At 44.1% G+C, this 23,844-nt stretch overlaps 1 protein-coding gene across 4 annotated transcripts in view; it reads right to left on the reverse strand.

Annotated features, from left to right (window-relative positions):
- The window catches only part of LOC133052000 (MLV-related proviral Env polyprotein-like), a 107,091-nt gene that overhangs the window by 16,796 nt on the left and 66,451 nt on the right, over nucleotides 1–23,844 (reverse strand). The window contains exon 3 of one of the 4 annotated variants that reach the window (XR_009691985.1): nucleotides 17,064–17,138. The exons of 2 other annotated variants lie outside the window; for them this stretch is intronic. The gene's annotated coding sequence lies outside the window, so the exon portion shown is untranslated. Of the gene's footprint in view, nucleotides 1–17,063; nucleotides 17,139–17,396; nucleotides 17,548–23,844 lie in introns of those variants that run through there. One more of the 4 variants, XR_009691983.1, reaches the window with a different exon arrangement.

Below are 23,844 nucleotides of genomic sequence, written 5' to 3' on the forward strand. Positions count from 1 at the left end.
AATTCACTGCAGAAGTATTCATTAAGTCCCTACCACATAGCAATACTCTATGCTGAGATAACAAATTAATGTTGATCCAATGGTGGGACCTGAAATCAAGTAACCGAATAAATATTTAACAACATCAGTTAATTAAACCTTCAGGCTTTGCTGATACGCCAAAAATCTGAGATCATTAAAGCATAACTCAAGCCACTCACTGATTTTAAGATTTTTACATTAAGCATTTCAAGGGATCCTTAGGAAAAAATGGATCCCAAGGTGGGTGTTTCAAATATCGGCATGCAGTCTCCTACCAACCACGATGGGAAGTAACTGGATGAAAATCGGACACTCACAGCCAACCTAGAAATACAGACTGATTTGCTTCAATTTTTGTAAGCTCCACATTGTGAAGGAGGCAATTCAAGGAAAGAGCTTCACATACCACCTGCCTGAAACACCTGAAGACAGTGTCACTGAGCTCTTGTATGTGGTGTATAGCTCCATGAAACTTTTCCCATCACGCTGTTACCGACCTAACAGAGGACTGAATCATCGGCCACTGGGTCTCATTACGGAAAAGGTTTTCTTCTTCAGTTCAGTTCAGTTCAGTTCAGTCGCTCAGTCCTGTCCGACTCTTTGCGACCCCACAGACTGCAGCACGCCAGGCCTCCGTGTCCATCACCAACTCCCGGAGCTTGCTCAAACTCATGTCCATCACGTCCGTGATGCCATCCAACCATCTCATCCTCTGTCGTCCCCTTCTCCTCCTGCCTTCAACCTTCCCCAGCATCAGGGTCTTTTCCAATGAGTCAGCTCTTCGCATCAGGTGGCCAAAGTATCAGAGTTTTAATTTTTGTGAATTCAGCAGCTTCCGCAAGTCATTTTGTTGCGTCTGTGTTTTCCTTATCACCGCATCACCCTTCACACTGCATTTCCCGGGGAGACAGGACCCATGGACGCGACTCAGACACCATTCCACCGAGCAAACTGTTTACACAAAACCACACTTCTGTTCACAGAGACCAAACCTGCATCTCCTGCAATGGCAGGCAGACTCTTTACCATCTGAGCCACCTGGGAAGCCCCTGGTATGGAAGAGAGTCCCTAGAAAGTGAAAGTGAAAGTCGCTCACTCGTGTCTGACTGTTTGTGACTCCATGGACTGTACATGGAATTCTCCAGGCCAGAATACTGGAGTGGGTAGCCTTTCCCTTCTCCAGGGGGTCTTCCCAACCCAGAGATCAAACCCAGGTCTCTTGCATTGCAGGCAGATTATTTACCAGCTGAGCCACAAGGGAAGCCCAAGAATACTGGAGTGGGTAGCCTATCCCTTCTCGGGGGGATCTTCCCGACCCAGGGATTGAACCCAGGTCTCTCGCATTGCAGGCAGATTCTCTGCCAGCTGAGCCACAATAACCACTCACTAAAGGTGGACAAGGTCAGGACTGGCCCTTTGTGCATTAGAGACACTCAAGCCCCTTCTGGGGAGACTTCATATACATTTCCTGAGATTTTCGCAATTAGACATTGTGCTTCATGTAGCCGGAATTTATAGGTGGGGCTAGGGGCCAAAGCAGGAGACGTAAGAGATATGGGCTCAGCCCCTGGGTTGGGAAGATCCCCTGGAAGAGGGCATAGCAACCCACTCCAGTATCCTTGCCTGGAGAATCCCAGGGACAGAGGAGCCTGGTGGGCTGCAGTCCATGGGGTCACAAAGAGTCAGACAGGACAGAAGTGAATTAGCACACAGCACACAAGCTGTTTTCTCAAGAACAGTACATGTGAGAATTAATGAATTAATAAATGAGAGTTCCAAATTCCAAAATATACACGCACCCCAGGGTTCCCAGCACTGTATACAATAGCCAGGATACGGAAGAAACCTAAATGTCCGTCAACAGAGGAATGGGTACAGAAGATGTGGTAGATATACACAATGTACGGTATACACAGTATGCAATGGAATAGTACTCAGCCATACAAGGGATGAAAAACTGTGCCACTTGCAGAGACGTGAACAGACCCAGAAAATGTCATACAGAGTGAAGTCAGTCAGAAAGAGAAAAATACGGTATATTATTACATATACGTGGAATCTAAGGGCTTCCCAAGTGGCGCTACTTGTAGAGAACCCGCCTGCCAATGCACAAGATGTAAGAGATTCGGGTTCGATCCCTGAGTCCAGAAGATTCCCCTGGAGGGAGGGCATGTTAGCCCACTCCAGTACTCTTGCCTGGAGAATCCCATGGACAGAGGAGCCTGGCGGGCTACAGTCCACAGGGTCACAAAGGGTATGACATGACTGTGCTAAGCGGCTTAGCTCGCATAAAACAGATAACTAATGAAAACCTACTTTATGACACAGGGGACCCTACCCAATGCTCTGTGATGACCTAGATAGGAAGGAAATCCAAAAAAACAGAGGAGATACATGTATATGTATAATTGACTCTCTCTGTTGTATTGTATAGCAGAAGCTAACACAACATTGTAAAGTAACTATACTCTAATAAAAAATTTATAAAAAAAAAACAAAAACATTTTCCAGTGACACATATTCCACAGAATAGGGCTTGCAAGCTGTCCCCGATAGTCTAGGTCCAGCTTGCCGCCTGATTCTGGGCAGCCTGTGCCCTAAAATGACTCTCATATATTTAGTTTTCCCCCAAAATCAATAACTGATTTTATAACATGTGATAGATATATAGAATTTAGAGTCCACAAACATATATTTAGCAAAGTGCAGCCATGTTCATTGTTCAGGAACTGCCCACAGTGAATTCCACTCTAAAAATTGTGGAATTCTTTGTGATGGACACAGGTCAGCAAAGCCTAGAATGTTTACTCTCAGTCTCTTTCTGCAAAATGTTCTCTGAGCCTGAATAAGAAGCTCTTGTATCTGTCCTGGGGTTTGTCCAGCTGTGCCTCTCGGGTCAAAGATGGGGCTCTGGGTGAAAAGACACAGTCTCAACACAGCCCTCTGCTGGTTCTCATGATCAAAGGGTAACTTCAGTTCTCAGCAACTTCTCAAAAGAAGATATGTGTCTGACCTTGACCCCTGTTGATTTCCAAGTCAGACCTTCTCCCCAAGTCCCCCAAGAGTTATTTTCCTTCATACAGCTCAATGCAATTATGCAAGAATCATATCTGATGATAATCTCACTCATGCATGTTAGGAAGAGATTCGGCTCGTTGATTTAAATGAAACTAAATGCTTTCAAAGTGTGGTGCTGGAGAAGACTCTCAAGAGTCCCTTGGGCAGCAAAGAGATGAAACCAGTCAATCTGAAAGGAAATCAACCCAGAATTTTCATTGGAAGGACTGATGCTGAAGCTGAAACTCCAATACTTTGGCCATCTGATGTGAAGAACTGATTCACTGGAAAAGACCCTGATGCTGGGAAAGATTGAAGGTGGGAGGAGAAGGGGGTGACAGAGGATGAGATGGTTGGATGGCATCACCAACTTGATGGACATTAATCTGAGCAAACTCTGGGAGATAGCGAAGGACAGAGGAACCCGTCTTCCTGGAATCTGTGGGGTCGCAAAGACTCAGACACAACTCAGAGACTGAACAATAACAACAAACATGAGCACAAAATTAAGATAATCAATGAAGTCAATGAGATGATCTTTGTTCCTAAGCAGATAGTCTGATTTCTGCCATTCCATTCCAACGTGAGGTCCGAAAGAGTCATTTATACTCATGGATTGATGTCATACTGAGGACACGGTGTTTGGAAAAGACTTTAACTCATATCCATGAAGTCTGTGTATGCTGAGAGGGTCATATAGAGTGTCATATAGAGTTCCAGAGAAACTAAACTAAAAAGAAACTAAACAAGATTCTCTAGAGAAACAGAACATACATATCTATATCTATATATCTATATACATATATATATATTTATCAGTTCAGTTCAGTAGCTCAGCTGTGTCCGACTCCTTGCGACCCCATGGACTGCAGCACGCCAGGCCTCCCTGTCCATCACCAACTCCTGGAGTTTACTCAAACTCATGTCCAGTGACATATATATATATATATATATATATATATATATTATTATTATTATAGTGAATGGATTGACATGATTACAGAGAGAGGCAAATAAAATATCTGCAGACTTTATTTCCAGTTCAAATGCAAAAGCCAGAAGCAACTGCCAAACCAGGAAGAAGCACCAGTGACAATATCATCGAGTACAAAATTTTCTCTTATCTCAGGGAAGGTCAGACTTTTACGCTAGCCAGGCCTTCACCTGACTGCATGAGGCCCACCAGGATAAGGAGAGCAATCTGCTTCACTCAGTCTGTTGATTTAACATTCATCTCACCCAGGACACCCTCATGGAAACAACCAGAATAGTGTTTGACCAAATATCTAGTCACCTGATGGTCCACGCAAGCTGATGCATACTCTTAACCATCACAGGAACACTGACTAATCATCAGTGTTTAGGAACACTAATGGACTAATCATCCATTCTTTCATTATCCAAGGATGCAGAAGACATGCAATGGGTCATTTCTAAATGTAGGCATTCAGCACTTCTAATCAGCAACTCCAACAGACTCTACCAGAGCCGAGGCAGTGTCTTAGATGAATATGTATAAAGTCATTCAAAGTCTCAAGCCTGCTGAAGTGTGTCAGAAGTAAACACCAAGGCACAGAAATCATTATTTCTGCTATTGGTTAAACCCACGAAACAAATAAGCCTAACCCACTCTTTGAAAGAATTTCATCCTCTGCCTAAGGTTAAGAAAAATTTGAATTTATATTGCATTCAGGTCATAAACCTGCTAATAAAGGTGTGAAAGTGAAATTCTCAGAGAAATTGATTGCAAGATGCTGAGAGATCTTAGACAAAAAGCCTGTGGCACTGGTACTTCCAATACTAATTTTGCTATGTTAATAAATGTTTTCTCTGTTAACATTCCTACATCTACATTTTGATATTAATTATTATTATTATTATTCTACTATCCTAATTTAAGCTGGAATCAAGATAGCCAGGAGAAATATCAATAAGCTCAGATATACAGATGACACCACCCTTATGGCAGAAAGCGAGAAGAACTAAAAAGCCTCTTGATGAAAGTGAAAGAGCAGAGTGAAAAACTTGGCTTAAAGCTCAACATTCAGAAAACTAAGATCATGGCATCCGGTCCATCACTGAAAGGCACATAGATGGGGAGACAGTGGAAACAGTGTCAGACTTTATTTTTCTGGGCTCCAAAATCACTGCAGATGGTGACTGCAGCCATGAAATTAAAAGACACTTACTCCTTGGAAGGAAAGTTATGACCAACCTAGACAGCATATTAAAAAGCAGAGGCATTACTTTGCCAACAAATGTCCACCTACTCAAAGCTATGGTTTTTCCAGTAGTCATATATGTGAAAGTTGGACTATAAAGAAAGCTGAGCACCGAAGAATGAGTGCTTTTGAACTGTGGTGTTGGAGAAGACTCTTGAGAGTCCCTTGGATTGCAAGGAGGTCCAACCAGTCCATCCTAAAGGAAATCAGTCCTGGGTGTTCATTGGAAGGACTGATGCTGAAGCTGAAATTCCAATCCTTTGGCCACATGATGAAAAGAACTGACTCATTGGAAAAGACCCTGAAGCTGGGAAAGACTGAGAGCAAGAAGAAAAGGGGACGACAAAGGATGAGATGGTTGGATGGCATCACTGACTCAATGGACATGAGTTTGAGTAAAGTCCGGGAGTCCGTGATGGACAAGGAGGCCTGGCGTGCTGCAGTCTATGGGGCTGCAAAGAGTCGGACATGACTGAGCGACTGAAGTGAACTGATCCTAACTCTCCTTATTGTTTCTGCGTCCTGAGACTTTCCACCTGCACTGGACTCAGAAAATCAAAATCAAATTCATAAGATCCATGTCTCTGAAGTGTGCTATTGTCATTGAATCACTAAGTCATGTCTGACTCTGTGACCCCATGGACTGCAGTACGCCAGGCTTCCCTGTCCCCTACTATCTCCCAGGGTTTGATCAAACCCATGTCCATTGAGTCAGTGATGCCATCCAACCATCTCATCCTCTGTCGTCCCCTTCTCCTCCCGCCCTCAATCTTTCCCAGCATCAGGGTCTTTTCCAGTAAGTCAGCTCTTTGCATCAGGTGGCCAAAGTACTGGAGCTTCAGCTTCAGCATCAGTCCTTCCAATGAACATTCAGGACTGATTTCCTTTAGGATGGACTGGTTGGATCTCCTTGCAGTCCAAGGGACTCTCAAGAGTCTTCTCCGAAGTACTTGGCATTAACTTGCTTTTCTGACACTTTTGAACACCCAGTTATGCACGATAGGTAAACAGGAGCATGTGCTGGGCTCTGCGGTGGTTAGTGGCTCAGTCGTGTCTGACTCTTTGCAACCCCATGGATGGTAGCCCGCCAGATTCCTCTGTTCATGGGGATTGTTCAGGCGAGAATACTGGAGTGGGCTGCCATGCCCTCCTCCAGGGGATCTTCCCAATCCAGGGATCAAACCCAGGTCTCCCACATTGCAGGCAGATTCTCTCCTGCCTGAGCCACCAGGGAAGCCCAAGAATACTGGAGTGGGTAGCCTGTCCCTTCTCCCGGGGATCTTCCCGACCCAGGAATCGAACTGGGATCTCTTGCATTGCAAGAGGATTCTTTACCAGCTGAGCTACCAGGGAAGCCAAACTGGAGCATGAGTTTAGAAATTATGTAGTGAAGGCTTGAATCCTGGGACCTTGCTGGTGGTCCACTGGCTAAGAATCTGCCTTGCGGTGCAGGGGACAGAGGTTCAGTCCCTGGTTGGGGAAGTAAGGTCCCACATTCCACGGAGAAAGTAAGCCCTCACACCACAACTCCTGAGCCTTCAGGCCACAACTAGAGTCTGTGCGCCTCAACAAAAGACCTTACATGATGCGTTGAAGATGCCATGTGTGCCAACTGAGACCTGATGTAGTCAAATAAAATAAAAAGATTTGAATCCTGAAAGACTGTCTACAGAGCAAACTAAGGAAATTTTTGTTTTCAGTGTAGCAAGAGAAGAGAACCTTATTCATATCAGCAGACACTTGGACATGTCCAGAACATCCGTTAAGACTTCTGATCCAGGCCAAAACATCTTTGATATTTGATTATGTCCAAAACATCTGACAGGGTATCGGGTCCATGACAAATGGTTCTGGGCAGCAGAAAATATCAAGGATGTTTTGGTGTGGACCAAAAGTCTTAAGGACCTTTTGGACAGGACCAAATATGACCAAATGTCAAAGACCTTTTCTCATGGACCAAGTGACTCCATGGACATTTTGGACAGAACCAAACATAACCAAGTATCGAGAACATTTTGGTGAGGACCAGCTAACTCCATGGACTTTTTGGACAGGACCAAACATGACCAAATATCAAGGAACTTTTGGTGTGGACCAAACACCTGCATGAACATTTTGGACAGAACCAAACATGACCAAATATCCAACAACTTTTGGCATGGATCAACTGACTCCATGGACGGTTTGGACAGGACCACATGTCTTGCAAGGAATTTTAAAGAAATGAAGAAAATGAGATGGAACAGAGGTGATAAAACATGGAGGCAGGCCAAGGAGTTCCCATGTATGTACCCTGTATCCGGAGGTGTCCATGCATTATCTTGGACTATTTTTGCAGCATTCTGCAAAATGATTACCCTTCTCCAACCTGTGTAGAGTAAAAAAAAAAAAAACCCGAAGCTGAAAAAGGGGGGTGACTTGCCTAGAGTCACAGAGCTGGTGAATGCTCAGATCTTCTGACCCTAAATCTCACATCTTTTCCATCATCATAACAACGATTGAGATTGCTATCATAAATTCTCTATTTGAGTCACTTCCATCATAATTAAATTTCAGACTGAGACTACCAAAAACGATCAGAATACTGTGCCTTTTCTCCAACAGATTACACTTTGTACAACTCAGGTAAACTTTAGAGAAGTAACTCCTAGCGTCACAAAACCATCATCTTCTTAAAGGCCGCCAACAGTATCCCACACCAAAACATAATCAGTGCAGGTCAGAAGATGTCGGAGTGGGAAGTGGGAAGAGGTCTCAAAACCAGAATTGATTTTCCTCACCAAATGGTTGGTAACGAAAGAGAGACGGTTCTTAGAACTGTAGCACCATGTGAATGGGAAAAATACGAGAAGGCTAGGAGGGTGCTATTTATTTTTTCAGCAATCTGCCTCAACCTTATCTTTGCAGGATCACTGGGGACACTCAAAACACCACTGGGAGTTGGAACTGCCAGCATCAACTCCCTGGTTTTCTAATCCGTCAGGGATTATTAGCTAAGGGGCTAATGTGCACAGTAATACAAATTTCAAATAGGACAGGATGTGAAAGAGAGTATCAAGTCTTCATTGTAACCCTTTTCTCCACATTCTAGATGAGTCCACATCTCCACATTCCTTAAGTTTTTTTAAGCCATCACAAACACTTTTACTAAAACACAGGTGGTTCTTAAGGTAGATATCTAGAAGCCTCTAAGAATGACTTCAGGGTTTCACTTTTCAGACAGAAAGGAATGAAAAGCACAAGAAATGAATGAAAATCTAATTCTAGTAACAAACTCCCTTCAGTTAAAAAATAAATTTAAAATAAAATTAAAAAAAAAATAGGACTGGAAGGCCCTGAGGATATAATCTTGGATTATTTGCAAAGACCAAGACTAGAAAGAAAATATTTCCATAGTTTAAACAGATTATTTGAATAAACGAGTCACTCCAGTCTCCGAGTAGAGCAAGTGGCTACATTTTTAACACGTAAATAAGAAAGTGGTTTGCTTTTGTGATGTGTAGGTAGGTAGATGGAGCCTCAGAGACAAGCATGGTTATGTAAACATAGGGTAGATGCAGACAGTAACACATCATTTGCACACACAAGCCTCAGGGCCCTTCGGCGTGTGAGATTCAGCCAAGCGTCCCTGCGGTGAGTTAAAATTCTCACCAGGAATGTTCAAACTCTTGCAAGAGCTTGAAAACATACAGGAGCTTCTGACTTTATCCTCATCCGTTTATACAGGCATCTTGTACTCTCCAGAAGAACAAAAGGAAAACTGTCAAGTTGCATGCAGACGACCAGACCAATTATATCCACTGATTTTCATAAAACTAGTCGGGCACGGACTTGCTCTTAGCAAACAAACCCATGGAGCTTCTAGAAATCACGATTCCATTTATCATCATCTTTTTGAGGATCTCTTCCAGAACATTAAGATTTATCATCTAACTGACCAGACTGTAATTTCCAGAATGTTATCCTCGGCTTAAAAAAAAAAAAAAAGTGAAAAAGAAACCGGGTCAACATTTACTCATTTCTAACTCTTTCAACTTTTCTTATGAACCTTGATCATTCAACGACTCAAGTAGCTACTAGCCTTGGTCCCGGAGTTTGACTTTATTTTATAAAGCTATGTCCCATCATTGTTTCCTCACTTATCAAATTCCATCCAACTCTACTTGCTTTTGCAATGGCAACCCACTCCAGTACTCTTGCCTGGAAAATCCCATGGACGGAGGAGCCTGGTGGGCTGCAGCCCCGGGGGTCGCTGTGAGTCAGACACAACTTAGCAGCTTCGCTTTCCCTTTTCATTTTCACGCTTTGGAGAAGGAAATGGCAACCCACTCCAGTGTTCTTGCCTGGAGAACCCCAGAGACAGGGGAGCCTGGTGGGCTGCCGTCCATGGGGTCGCACAGAGTCGGACATGACTGAAGCGACTTAGCAGCAGCAGCAGCTATTTGCTTTTAACTTTAAAATGTGAATACCAGTCCTGGACTCTTTCTATCTGTTAATATACCGTCTGCTCTCAATAACGGGCTTGGGTCTGCTTGCTTTTCCTACCCAAAGGCTAACTCCAAACTACTGTTTAGGGTTCCCAAGCATTTTCCATAAGCCTGGGATTCAGCGTTCCGGGTGTCCTCTTATTATGATCTTAACATTGCACATCTGAAGACCTTTTTCCTTTCAGCATCATCAGGAAACATGTTGCAACAAGTCTTCTCAACCCCAGAGCCCTATGACTCCTGTCATCACAAAACGCACCAGAAAACTCCCACCCCAATAAGAGAAAAGAGCCAGCTATTGCTCCAAATGACTGCTTCTTTTGGGGGGGGAAAAAAAAAGAGTATTTATCTTTTTAAAAATTATCTTTAGCTGTCACTGTGGAAAATACTGAACATATAGAAATTAAAGAAAATTAGGTAATGAATGGAGAAGGAAATGGCAACCCACTCCTGTATTTTTGCCTGGAGAATCCCACAGACAGAGGAGCCTGGCGGGCTGCAGTCCACACGGGGTCGCAAAGAGTTGAATGACACGGAAGTGACTTAGTATGCACGATACAGTGAAATCCCAAGAAGCTTTCTCTCCACTTCAACAAGTATGGATATTTTGCCAATCTGTCATCTATATCTCTGGCCACACCCAACTTTCATGTAGCTACCATTTAAACACTTTTACTGTTATTAGTATTACTTTGCTGGACCGTGACGGTTGCAGGATCTTAGTGTCCCAACCAGGGATTGAAATCACGACCCCTGCATCGGAAGGCGATTCTTAACCAATGGCCCACCCGGGGAAGGCACTGTAGTTAGCATTTTTGCCATCCTTTTTCTGAGGTAAAATATGCATATCTTGAAATACACAAAGATTAACAGCGCAGTTTTGAGAAAGGCATGAAGCACCATGATCCAGAATTCTAATACCACAGAGAATGTTTCCATCTCTTCAGAAAGCTCTTGCCACTCCCCAGTCAGTCCTTCAACACAGAGGCACCGCCTGTTGAATTCCTTTTCCCCTGAGGTTAGTTTGCCTGCTCTAGCATCTCATATATATACGGCATCAATTCTTCAGTAGTAGGTTTCAGTATCAGTATTTAGCGTTCAGTCCGGCTCAGACGCTCAGTCGTGTCTGACTCTTTGTGACCCCATGGACTGCAGCACGCCAGGCCTCCCTGTCCATCACCAGCTCCTGGAGCTTGCTCAAACTCATATCCATTGAGTCGGAGATGCCATCCAACCATCTCATCCTCTGTCATCCCCTTCTCCTCCTGCCTTCAGTCTTTCCCAGCATCAGGGTCTTTTCAAATGAGTCAGCTCTTCGCATCAGGTGACCGAAGAATTGGAGCTTCAGCATCCGTCCTTCCAATGAACACCCAGGACTGATCTCCTTTACAATGGACCGGTTGGATCTTCTTGCCGTCCAAGGGACTCTCAAGAGTCTTCTCCAACACCACAGGTCAAAGGCATCAATTCGTCGGTGCTCAGCTTTCTTTATAGTCCAACTCTCACATCCATACCTGACCACTGGAGAAACCGTAGCCTTGACTTATTATCTGATTTATCGTTTGGTCAGTGGTTCATCCAAGTTGTAGGATATTGTCAGCGGTTTGTCCCTTGGGACTGCTGAGCATGACTGCACTGCATGCATATACAATAAACATACACATCAGATGAATATGACAAACCGCTCACCCCTGCCCCTGTTATGGGTTTGGGCTCTTTCCACTTTTTGGGGCACCTGTGACTAAAGCTCTTAGGATGGTTCTTGCGTAATCACTTTTCTCGGATAAATACCTGAACACAGAACTGCTGGGTCAAAAGACAGATGCATAACTCATTTTAGAAGAACTTGTGCAACCTCACTCTGATGGTGCTGGACATAAGCGAGTCAGTTTCTCCCATTAAATTGTTGTCGTCATTTAAAAAAAAAAATTTAGCCATTCTATTTCCTGTTTAAATAGTGTCTTGCTGAGCTTTCCATTTGCATTTCTCACATAACCACTGATGCTGAACACATTTTCATGTGCTTACCAGCTGTTTGTGTATCATCATTAAAAAAGGAAAAAAAAAAACTTTTAATTTTGAACTAATGTTAGACTTGCTGAGAAGTTGCAAAAAATAATTACCTTTCTGCCCTCACCCTGTACTCTCTAATGTTAACAATTTGTTGTTTAGTTGCTCAGTTCTGTCTAACTGTTTGCAACCCCATGGACTATGTAGCCCACCAGGCTCCTCTGTCCACGGGATTCTCCAGGCAAGAATACTGGAGTGGGTTGCCATGCCCTCCTCCAGGGGATCTTCCCTTCTCAGGGATCAGACCCAGGTCTCCTGCCTTGCAGCTGGATTCTTTACCATTGAGCCACCTGGGAAGCCCAATGTTGACATTTTACATCAATTATGAGGAATTAACATCAATTAAATATCAACTAAATTAGATCTTATTTGTTGAGATGTATTTTGATAGGTTAAAAACCTATCTGGTTCAAAGCAAAAATTTATTAAACGGAGTCTTCTGCCTCCTCAGCTTTCGCCTTCACTTCTGACCACTCTTTCTGTGTCCTTGTAATGTTTCTGTATTCAACACAAACTATTAAACAGAAAGTAGCATACTATATAAACTCCCCTGTTCCTCACTGTTTTATTTTTTTTACTTAACAGCTTTCTGGAGATTTTATATGCCAGCAAGTAAAGGAGTTTTGTCACCCCTTTTCCAACCACATTTCATTGTGAGGCGGTCCTCTGGTTGATGGAACTACATGTCTATTTGAAAGATTCTTCCATCCTCATAGTTGTCAGAGTGATCTTTTTGGATGGCGCTGTCAGAATCTCAACACCGCCCAGTTCCTTTCAGAATTTCTGAACCGGGGATCATAACTGAGGACATTTGGAAGAGGCAAGTACAGTCAGGCTGACCTTGTTGGGTACCGTCCATCATGTGTGTGTGTGTGTGTGTGTGTGTGTGTTACCTGCTTAGTCATGTCCAACTCTTTGCAACCCCACAGACTGTAGCCCACCAGGCCCCTCTGTCCATGGGATTCTCCAGGCAAGAACACTGGAGCGGGTTGCCATTTCCTTCTCCAAAAGGAACTATAGAAAGAAAGAAAGTGAAGTCACTCAGTTGTGTCCAACTCTTTGCAACCCCTCAGACTGTAGCCCCCCCCCCGCAGGCTCCGCTGTCCATGGGATTCTCCAGGCAAGAACACTGGAGCAGGTTGCCATTTCCTTCTCCAAAAGGAACTATAGAAAGAAAGAAAGTGAAGTCACTCAGTTGTGTCCAACTCTTTGCGACCCCTCAGACTGTAGCCCCCCCAGGCTCCGCTGTCCATGGGATTCTCCAGGCAAGAACACTGGAGCGGATTGCCATTTCCTTCTCCAAAAGGAACTACAGAAAAAAAGAAAGTGAAGTCACTCAGTCATGTCCAGCTCTTTGCGACCCCTCGGATTGTAGCCCGCCAGGCTCCTCTGTCCATGGGGATTCTCCAGGCAAGAACACTGGAGTGGGCTGCCATTTCCTCCTCCAGGGGATCCTCCCGACCCAGGGATCGAACCCACGTCTCTGGCGTCTCCTGCATTGCCAGGCGGATTCTTGACCACTGAGCCACCCAGGAAGCCTCGTCACTGAATTGTCAGCATCAGATAAAAGAGAGCCTGTCCCCTCACATGGGTCCCCGGACGTACACCCCTCCACTGCTAACCCTCCTCTTGGGTCTATCGTTCCCACGCCTGGACTGGGTGTTATTAAAGCAGATATTCACACAAACCCTCAGATGCTACAGACGGCATTTTCTGCACGACCAACACGATGGAATGAAATCCCTACAGGGGCACAGAAAGTTGTTGTTGCTAAAAGCGAGGAGACGCCACCTTGGAAGTCCAGATGCCACCGAGAGCCGGAGAACTGGAACCATTTTTAATTTAAGCTTGATGTAGTGAGTTCTGAGCATGGGAGTGATACGCAATTCACGAGTTGGTGGGAAGTCAGACTTCAAAAACACTATTTCGCAGAGAAGTCCGGGGAGACGTGGCATTCCTACTGTTTTTCCATTTATTTAGTCGTCTTCATCCCCCACCCCCAGTAAGTGTTGGAGTTGAAACAAATGGAAACATTTTTCAGTCTGGATAGATTAAACCTGTATCTTATTATTTTTTATTTCAACGTGCAAATGACTGAAACAATGTTGTCCTGGACAGGCTGGAATACAAATGGTTTCCCGGGAGAACACAGTGTCTCTAAGTCCTCTGCGTGTGGATGTGGCATTCCTAGAGTAAAGGAACTGAAATACTCTACATTTTGTCGGCTTTTAGCTACTTTGTTCTAAAGACAAGAGCCAGAGAAGGAAGGAAGGAGGTAGGGTGGGATATGAAGGGAGGAATAAGAAAAAGAGGAAGGACTTGTCCAAAGAGAGCGGGGAGGCTGCACTGGGTGCCCGGTGAGAATTTTCCACTCTTGTGTATGCTATTTATAAAGTCAAGATAGAGCAGCCTCCTGCTATGGGTGAGGGGAGGCTTAAGAGCAGGGGACATGTGTGTATGCGTGTATGTGTCTGTGTGTGTGTCTGTGTGTGCGTGTATTTCCCAGGGGGCGCCAGTGGTAAAGAACCTGCCTGCCAATGCACCAGACTTTAAGACATGCGGGTTTGATCCCTGGGTTGGGAAGATTCCCGCCGCCCCCCCCCCCCCCCCCCCCGAGAAGGGAATGGCAACTCACTCCAGTATTCTTGCCTGGAGAATCCCATGGACAGAGGAGCCTGGAGGGCTCCATAGCATCGCAGTGAAGTGAAGTGAAAGTCACTCAGTCGCGTCTGACTCTTTGTGACCCCATAGACGGTATAGTCCATGGAATTCTCCAGGCATCGCAGAGTGGACACAAATGATGTGACTTAGCATGCATGCATGTGCATGCACACACACCTATATACAGTTATACATGTATATACATATGTACATACATATGATATATAGAGTTATGACTGAGTCTCAGTGTTGTATGGCAGAAATCAACACAGCATGGGAAAGCAACGATCCTCCAATTAAATATTAAAAAAAAAATTTTTGCTTGGCTTTCAAATTAAAAAAAAATGTTACTAGCATACAAAGACAACATCCTCAGACACAAGTCGCTAAGGTTTAATGAGGGTCTTCTCACGACTGTGCAGGAAACTGGCTTAGGAGGGGTGAGGGAGGGGAAACACCAGGATTTCCCCACTGGCCCAGCGGATGGGAAGTGGAGGACAAAGGGGTCTGTTGATGCAGCCAGACGCCCGGGGCCCCGAGCGAGGAGGGAGACGGTTGGGAGGGCTCTGAAGGGGAGATTGCTCGGCCCACTATGCCAGCACTACTGCAGGTTACTGAGACTTCTGTCATTGGCACTAGTCGGTGTGATGGTCAACCATCTCCAAGGACCATCTCCAAGACCGTCTCCAAGGAGACCACGCCCGGGATGCAGGGAGGGGGAGAGAGGGAGCCCACCAAGATGGGCTGATTTATTTGCTGGCTCGTCATTCATTCTTTCCTCTTAACATTAGACTCCAATTTATCCTTCATCCATCTAACTCATTCTTTCACTCTTTTTTTTTTATCTCTTCTTTCATTCTTTTTTCCTCTTTCGCTCTTTCTTATTTCTTCTTCAACTTTTTTATTTCTTCTTTCACCATTTATCTAATCTACTTTCACTCTCATTTATGATCTATTTATTTAGAGCACTTGCCAATCTATATCTATATCTATATCTATAATTTGTCTACATAACTATCAACTATCTAATTCATTCTTTCATTGTTTATTCTTTCCTATGAGACTCTATGCTTTCACTATCATTCATCATCTATTCTATCAGCTGTCTATCCATTATCTATCATCTGGGTACCTCATTTTTTCTTTCCTTTTAGGCTCCAGAGAAAGCTGAGCACCGAAGAGCTGATGCTTTTGAACTGTGGTGTTGGAGAAGACCCTTGAGAGTCCCCTGGACTGCAGGGAGATCCAACCACTCCATCCTAAAGGAAATCAGTCCTGAATATTCATTGGAAGGACTGATGCTGAAGCTGAAACTCCAATGCTTTGACCACCTGATGCAAAGAGCTGACTCATTGGATGAGACCCTGATGCTGGGAAAGATTGAAGGCAGGAGGAGAAGGGGACAACAGAGGATGAGATGGTTGGATGGCATCACCGACTCAATGGACATGAGTTTGAGCAAGCTCCAGGAGTTGGTGATGGACAGGGAAGCCTGGCGTGCTGCGGTCCATGGGGTCACAAATAGTCAGACGTGACTGAGCGACTGAACTGAACTGATGAGGCTCTTATTTATTCATTGACTGTCTATTTATCATTTGTCATCTATTCCGTCAGCTATCTGTCTATGCATTATCTATGTAGCATCTATTGGTTGATCTAATTTATTCTTTCACTATTTATTGTTTCCTATTAGGCTCTAACTCATTCTTTCACTATCTATCTATTTATCGTTTGTCATCTACTCTATCAGCTCTCTGTCCATTATTTGTCTACTATCTATCTATCCGATTTATTCTTTCACTGTTTATTCTTTCCTGTTAGGCTCCAAGCATGCTATGCCTTCTCTTGCCTGTACCCCTTTGAACTTTTGAGCAAAGTGCGTGCACATCAAGTGAGTTCAAAAAAACAGGTCCTGAATTTGGGCATGAATCAGAAATATGCACGTGGGACCATCAGACAGAGAGATTGCTGTTTACCAGCTGGCGTTCTGTTCTGATCGTACCTCCACGGCACGCCGATCGGCTGCCACAGGAGCCAGCCTCTAGACTGAAGGTCCGGAATGTGCAGCTACCATGGAAAACCACGTCCTATCCCAGCTCACAGGAGGAAGCGACACGCAAGACCAGGGTCAAGGCTTGTCCGTTCTGAAACAACCATCAGTGGACGACTTGCTTAAGAAGATGTGGTCCATATACACAATCGACTATTACGTGGCCATAAAAAACGAAACTAAAATCATGACATTTGCAGTCACACGGATGGACCTGGTGATCATCACACTAAGTGGACAAATTCAGATACAGAAAGGCAATTATATAACATCAGTTAGACGTGGAATCTAAAGATAATACAAATGAAAGTATAAACAAAACCCAAACTCACAGGCATAGGAAAACCAACTTACATTTAGCATATAGGGCTTCACTGGTGGCTTAGACGGTAAAGAGTCTGCCTGCAGGGTGGGAGATCCAGGTTTGAGAAGATCCCCTGGAGGAGGAAACGGCAACCCGCTCCAGTATTTCTGCCTGGAGAATCCCCATGGACAGAGGAGCCTGGCGGGCTACAGTCTATGGGGTCACAGAGAGTCGGACACGACTGAGCAACTTCACTTTTGTGTTTACTGCAGAAGAAGGAAGGGATAAATTAGCAGTATAAGATTAATAGATACACACCATTTTACACAAAATAAACAACCAAGACTTACTATACAGCACAGGGCCTCATATTCAGTATCTTATAAAATCCTATCATAGAAAATAATCTAAACAAATATATATACGTGCGCGCGCGCGCGCGTGTGTGTGTGTGTGCGCGCTAAGTCTCTTTAAGTTGTATCTGATTCTGTGCAACCCTATGGACTGTACCCGCCAGGCTCCTCCGTCCATGGGATTCTCCAGGCAGGAATATGGCGTGAGTTCCCATTCCCTTCTCCAGGGGGATCTTCCTGCCCCAGGATCAAACAGCTGCATTGCAGGTGGATCCTTCAGCATCTGAGTCCCCAAGGAAGGAAGCCTGGTGCGCTGCAGTCCCTGGGATATCAAACAGTCAGACATGACTAAGCAACTGAACAACTAAATATAGCCACATACATATATGTATATATATAGTATATACATATAACTATACATATATATACCGAAATCCCTCTGCTATACACCTGAAACACAATAACGTACATCAATTACACTTAAAAAAATTTTTTTTACAGCTGTCTAAGCATTTCTCCCTAAACCTCTTCTAAAGTCACGGCAATCCGCTACTGCAAGTCTGCTCATAAAAGACAAATCACCCTAACAGAAGCAAATAAACAGCCTTGGGGAAAAACTCAGAACCAGTCTATTACAGATCAGCGTGCCTGCTGGCTGAGTCTGACACAGCACAGAAAAACAAGGGCACATTTTCTGATGACAGAATTTCGCTCAGCTACTTTCATCTGATTAAAATACCTGCATCCCATAATGTCCTGCAAAGACCACCGTGAATTTCAGTCTCTTAATAGCTAAAATAAACTGATCACTCTCAGGACCCATGTCGAGTGTCCCCAGTGCGAACACCTTTTTCATCTCCGTTTGATACTCGTGGAAAGTGCTTACCAGGCATATCAATCAATAATAACATACTGAGAGGCAGCTTCTGTAGGAGACCTACCCCAGCTTCCATGACCCTCACTCGGGTTAGATTTTGGCCAGCTTTATTTCTTGTTCCGCACTATGGAAAAATAAGGATCTTTCAGCCTAAATATTACTTTACTGAAAGAATAGTCAAAGTCGCTCAGTCGTGTCCGACTCTCTGCGACCCCATGGACTGCAGCACGCCAGGCCTCCCTGTCCATCACCAACTCCCAGAGTTTACTCAAACTCATGTCCATTGAGTCAGCGATGCCATCCATCCATCTCATCCTCTGTCGTCCACTTCTCCTCCCGCCTTCAATCTTTCCCAGCATCAGGGTCTTTCCTAATGACTCAGTTCTTCACATCACGTGGCCAAAGCATTGGAGTTTCAGCTTCAGCATCAGTCCTTCCAATGAACATTCAGGGTTGATGTCCTTTTAGGATGGACTGGTTTGACCTCAAGTGACCATTTGGCTTGTTATTTCCAGTAATCTAAAAAAGCCAAGTTCCCGTGTTGGAGTTAAGAGGCACTTGATGGAGCTCTAGATCCATGCCTTCCTTTCCTCCCCGTGCCTGTTAAACCAGACTCAGGAAACCAGACACAAAGCCAGGGTCCTTGCGCTGAAGACCAAGAATCAAGGGAGGAGGGCTTAGCGTGGCCACCAGACCATGCTGACCATGCTAAACCCAGTCTCAGGAAATGGAAACCCACCCAGACGCTCCAGACAGAGAGGGTTATCAACAGTACTGCATTAAAGGAACCCAACCGGGTGTGTTTACAAGACCATGCATAATTTAATTTAACATGAGTACATTTTCATTTAACGGACATGACCAAACAAGGGACATTTACTTAAACTCAGGCAATTCACATTCACTCCAATACACCAGGCAAATACTGAAGCTTCAGCATCCCTGTCTTTTTCTTCTATTATTTTTTTTTTTTATTTTTTCGCTTTTGGCTATGCTGTTTTGCATGTGGGATCTTAGTCCTAAGACTAAAGATGGGAACCCGTGGCCCCTTGCAGGGAAAGCCTGCAGTCTCAACCACTAGACCGTCGGGGGTGTACCCTCTCCTTTTTCTTTTAATACATCACAAGAGCACGTTTGCACGTCAAAGTAACAGAAAAGATAATCTCTTCCCCAAAGTGCTTCCATTTTGGAACCTACCTCTAGCCGTATCAGAGAAAAGATGGCCACGTGTGTACTCGTGAGACCACAAACTATATTTACCAGCATGTGGGTGTTTCTGAAGAATTTAAAGGGATACAACAGGGAGCCAGTCACTGAGATTTTTCTCTGAAAACAGTGCAACAGAGGAGGAAAACACTGAAGGTTCTTGCTGCCTGAGGGCAGAGCCCAGAAATAGATGTGATTATCAGGCATGACAAGGACCTGTTTTTAGAGCAGAAATAGGTGCACAAGAATTCTTTCTTAAGTCGTGATGCCATCGTGAGTCGTGAGCTTATACCATGTAATTCTTTCAAAGGAATCAAACTAGTTTAACCTTCCAAAGATCCTTCAAAGGAGATGTGTAAGACATAGATCCAAATAGAATGCATGACTTAAAAGTCACAGTGTTAGTCATTCAGTCATATCTGACTCTCTGCGACCCCATGGACTGTAGCTCACCAGGCTCCTCTGTGCATGGGATTTTCCAGACAAGAATACTGGAGTGGGTTGCCATTTCCTCCTCCAAGGGATCTTCCCGACCCAAGGATCGAACCTGCGTCTCCTGTATTGCAGGCAGATTCTTTTTTTTTTTTTTGCAGGCAGATTCTTTACTGCCCAGCCACCGGGGAGGCCCAGATTCGAACAGAGTGCTTAATTTAAAAGCCCTTCTTTCTTTCCTTCACTTCCTTCCTTCCCTCCCTCACACTCTCATCTACTTTTCTCATTCTAAAACCACTGCAACAATAGAGTCTCTACAAGGTGCATATGCATTCTGGAACCTTTCAAACTATAAAAGGCAATGGTAACAACAAGACTGAAAGTGAAAGAACACACACCTCAAGCTCAAGTTGGAGGAGGGGCCACGTGGGGATTTTGGCCACGGACAATACCTCTGGGGGGTAGGGGGAAATCCCATGTTCATTTCTTCATGTGGGTGGATGCTACATAGGGTTTTCCTACAACAAAATTCATTGAACTGTACGACTAAAACGTCTGAGTTTATTGTTTGTATTTGAAGTGTCAGGAGGGAGGGAAATTTTAAAAATAAATGGAGAAATGCCTACCAGTGAGATAAGCTCATATTTAGCTCCTCGAGGAGAGTCCCTTGGACTGCAGGGAGATCCAACCAGTCCATCTTAAAGCAGATCAGTCCTGGGTGTTCACTAGAAGGACTGACGCTGAAGCTGAAACTCCGATACTTTGGACACCTCATGCGAAGAGTTGAGTCATTGGAAAAGACCCTGATGCTGGGAGGGATTGAGGGCAGGAGGAGAAGGGGACGACAGAGGATGAGATGGTTGGATGGCATCACCGACTCGATGGGCATGTGTGTGAGTAAAGTCTGGGAGTTTGTGATGGACAGGGAGGCCTGGCATGCTGCCATTCATGGGGTTGCAAAGAGTCAGACATGACTGAGCGACTGAACTGAACTGAACTGAAGTGGCGTGTATGGCTGCATTCGCTGATTTTAAAATTCCGAAAGGTACAAGCAACCTAGAGGTCCATCGACAGATGAACAGCTAAAGAAGCCATGGTACATATGTACAGTGGAATATTACTCAGTCATGAAAGAGAAAGAAATCATGCCACTTGTAGCAATGTGGATGGACCTAGGGACTGTCATACTGAGTGAAGTAGGTCAGACAGAGAAAGAAAAATATTTCGGACATCACTTATACCTGGAATCTAAAAACAAGGGTACAGATGAACTTATCTACAAAACAGAAATAGACTCGCGGACATAGAAAACAAACTTATGCTTAGCAAAGCGGAAAGGTGGGGAGGGGATAAATGAGGCATTTAGGATTAACAGATACACACGACTATATATAAAACAGATGGCCAACAAGGACCTTCTGTATAGCACAGGGAATGATACTCAATATTGTATAATAATCTATAAGGGGAAAAACCTGAAAAAACAAAAACAACACCAAATCACTGTGCTGTCCATCGGAAACTAACACAACACAGTCAATCAACACTACTTGAATTTTTTTAAAAAAATTCTTAAAAGAATGATTCCTTTCTGTCCTCTATGAATCCAGTATACCGGAAGGCTGTACACTTCAACCTCGGTGTTTGGTTGGGAAAATTGAATGCTTCAGAAGACAAGACAACTCCTCAGGTTGACTATTCCATCCTTCTTCCACTGGATCGGGCCACAGTTGAAAACCGCTGGTGAAAGACACGTGCAATCTGACACTGGGTTCCAAAACTCCAAGCCACTTTGTTGCAAAGGTGTTAAGGAAGCAAATGAAGGAAGAAGGCATAGGAGCTGTCTCGAGACTTTGCTAGTGGCCCAGTGGTGATGACTCTGCCTTCCACTGCAGGGGACACAGGTTCCGTCCCTAGTCAGGGTACTAGATTCCACTTGTTGGACAGTGCAGACAATAAATAAACAAATAAAACTTTTTTTTAAAAAAAAAAAAAAGAAAGCATAAGAGTTGTTTCATTAGTGTGGTGGTGGTGTAGTCCTGTTAGACTCTTGTGACCCCATGGACCATAGCCCACCAGGTTCCTCCCTCCATGGGATTCCCCAGGCAAGGATACTGGAGTGGGTTGCCATTTCCTTCTCCAGGGGATCTTACCCACCCAGGGATCGAACCCAGGTCTCCTGCATTGCAGGCGGATTCTCTACCGACTGAGCCACCAGGGAAGCCCCATTACTAAGTTTCATTAGTAAGGAACCACATACTGAAGTTTTTTGGTTGCTAGTTCATTCCTTATCTCATACTGTTTACTAGCTTACATGTTCTTGAATAACCTACTACTAAATCATCCAGGTGGAAACAGTGGTAAAGAACCTGCCAGCCAATGCAGGAGACATAAGAGACGCAGGTTCAATCCCTGGGTCGGGAAGATCCCCTGGAGAAGGAAATGGCAACCCACTCCAGTATTCTTGCCTGGAAAATCCCGTGGACAGAGGAGCCTGGTGGGGTACGGTCCATGGGGTCAGAAAGAGTCGGACACGACTGAATAGACTCAGCACAAAACCATTCAAGCAGAAAACATAAAGAAAAAAAGTGTGACTCTCATTGATGGAATAAGCAGGTGCAGGTGACGATTTAGGCAGATGGTCTATTTTAGCTCGGGTGTGAATCTGTAACGCACCGAAAGCATTTCTGAAGATGAATGCGACTCCCTCCTTTGCTGTGGATTCCAGGGCAATAGACTTCCTCTACACTGGGGGAAAGAGGTCCCATTGCAGGATAAAAAGAGGATATCTGGGCCTGTAGAGAGGCTACCTGGCCTTGTTCTGTGAGCTTAGGATGTGTGTGTGGGGGGGGGGGGGGGGGAAAGTGTCCAAGCTCGAAGGATTTTACCAAATGGGAGCACTGCTCACAGAAGCCAACTTCACATCCCAATTCAGACAAAACAAGAGTCTTTCCGAGCTGAGAGAAGCAGACGGGTGTAGTACCAGGAGGAATAGGCTTCAGACATAACAGGGGATTGATTAAAATCTGACTTGCAAACCCTCAAGTCCCTTAATCCTCTTCATTGTCCTCCTGGCTTACTCTGTGGGATTCTTATTTCCACGAAAGGAAGTATTTCCTCTGCATCTCAGGAAACCGAATCCGGGCCGCTCGGTTGGTGGTTTTATATAACGCCGTCACATGGAATGTGGAACACGAAAGATATATTGACTAAACCCTTCCTGCGTGGGTCAGAGAGGCAAAGACTGAAGAGAGGGGATAACACCACATACAGACCATCAGAGATAAATGATCTTCCAGACATGCAGGTTTTGGAAACCATCGCCTTAGAAATCTGAATGTTACGTTGTCAAGTTTTTAAATTTTTATCGAAATGGAGTTGATTTCTAAACAAGGCTGTGTTCATTTCAGTGTCCAGCAAAGCGACTCAGTTAACCATTTATATTACCCTTCTGACTGTATTCCTTTTCATAGTCTTTTCCATTTCCACCATCCGTGTTTTTGTTTGGTATTTCCTTCGTTTCTCTCGCTGTCTCCTTGCTGTTTTTTTAAATTTTCTCATTTTGAGCAATACCATGGGTTGCATAGTGGGAAGTTCAAAATTCTTAATATTTTTCCTGGTGAATAAACGGTTCTTTTTTGTGCGTTATGCACTGTCTTTGTCTGTATTAACATTTGCCTTAAAATCACTCTTCCTTTTAATCAAACTATAGTTGATTTAAAACATTGTGCTCATTTTTGCTTTACAATGAAGCAATACAGTTTTATACACATACATTTAATTTTTCATATTCTTTTCCATAGTGATTTATCACAGGATATGAAAAATAATTTCCCGTGCTATACAGTAGGTCCTGGGTTTTTAACCCATCCTATATATAATATTATAGTTTACATCTGCTAATCCCAAGCTCCCCACCCTTCCCTCCCCCACCCGTCAATTTCTCAACGTTTAAAAAGAAAACATAAAATATTCAACTGCTTCAGTGCACTGATCCATTATGAACACATCTGGGGCAAAAAAAAAAAAAACCAATCATCTTTCCTACACACACACACACACACACCACGTAACTGCCTTTAGACGATGCAATGTTCTGCCGGT

Source organism: Dama dama, chromosome X (assembly GCF_033118175.1).
Source record: "Dama dama isolate Ldn47 chromosome X, ASM3311817v1, whole genome shotgun sequence".
Taxonomy (NCBI): Eukaryota; Metazoa; Chordata; class Mammalia; order Artiodactyla; family Cervidae; genus Dama; species Dama dama.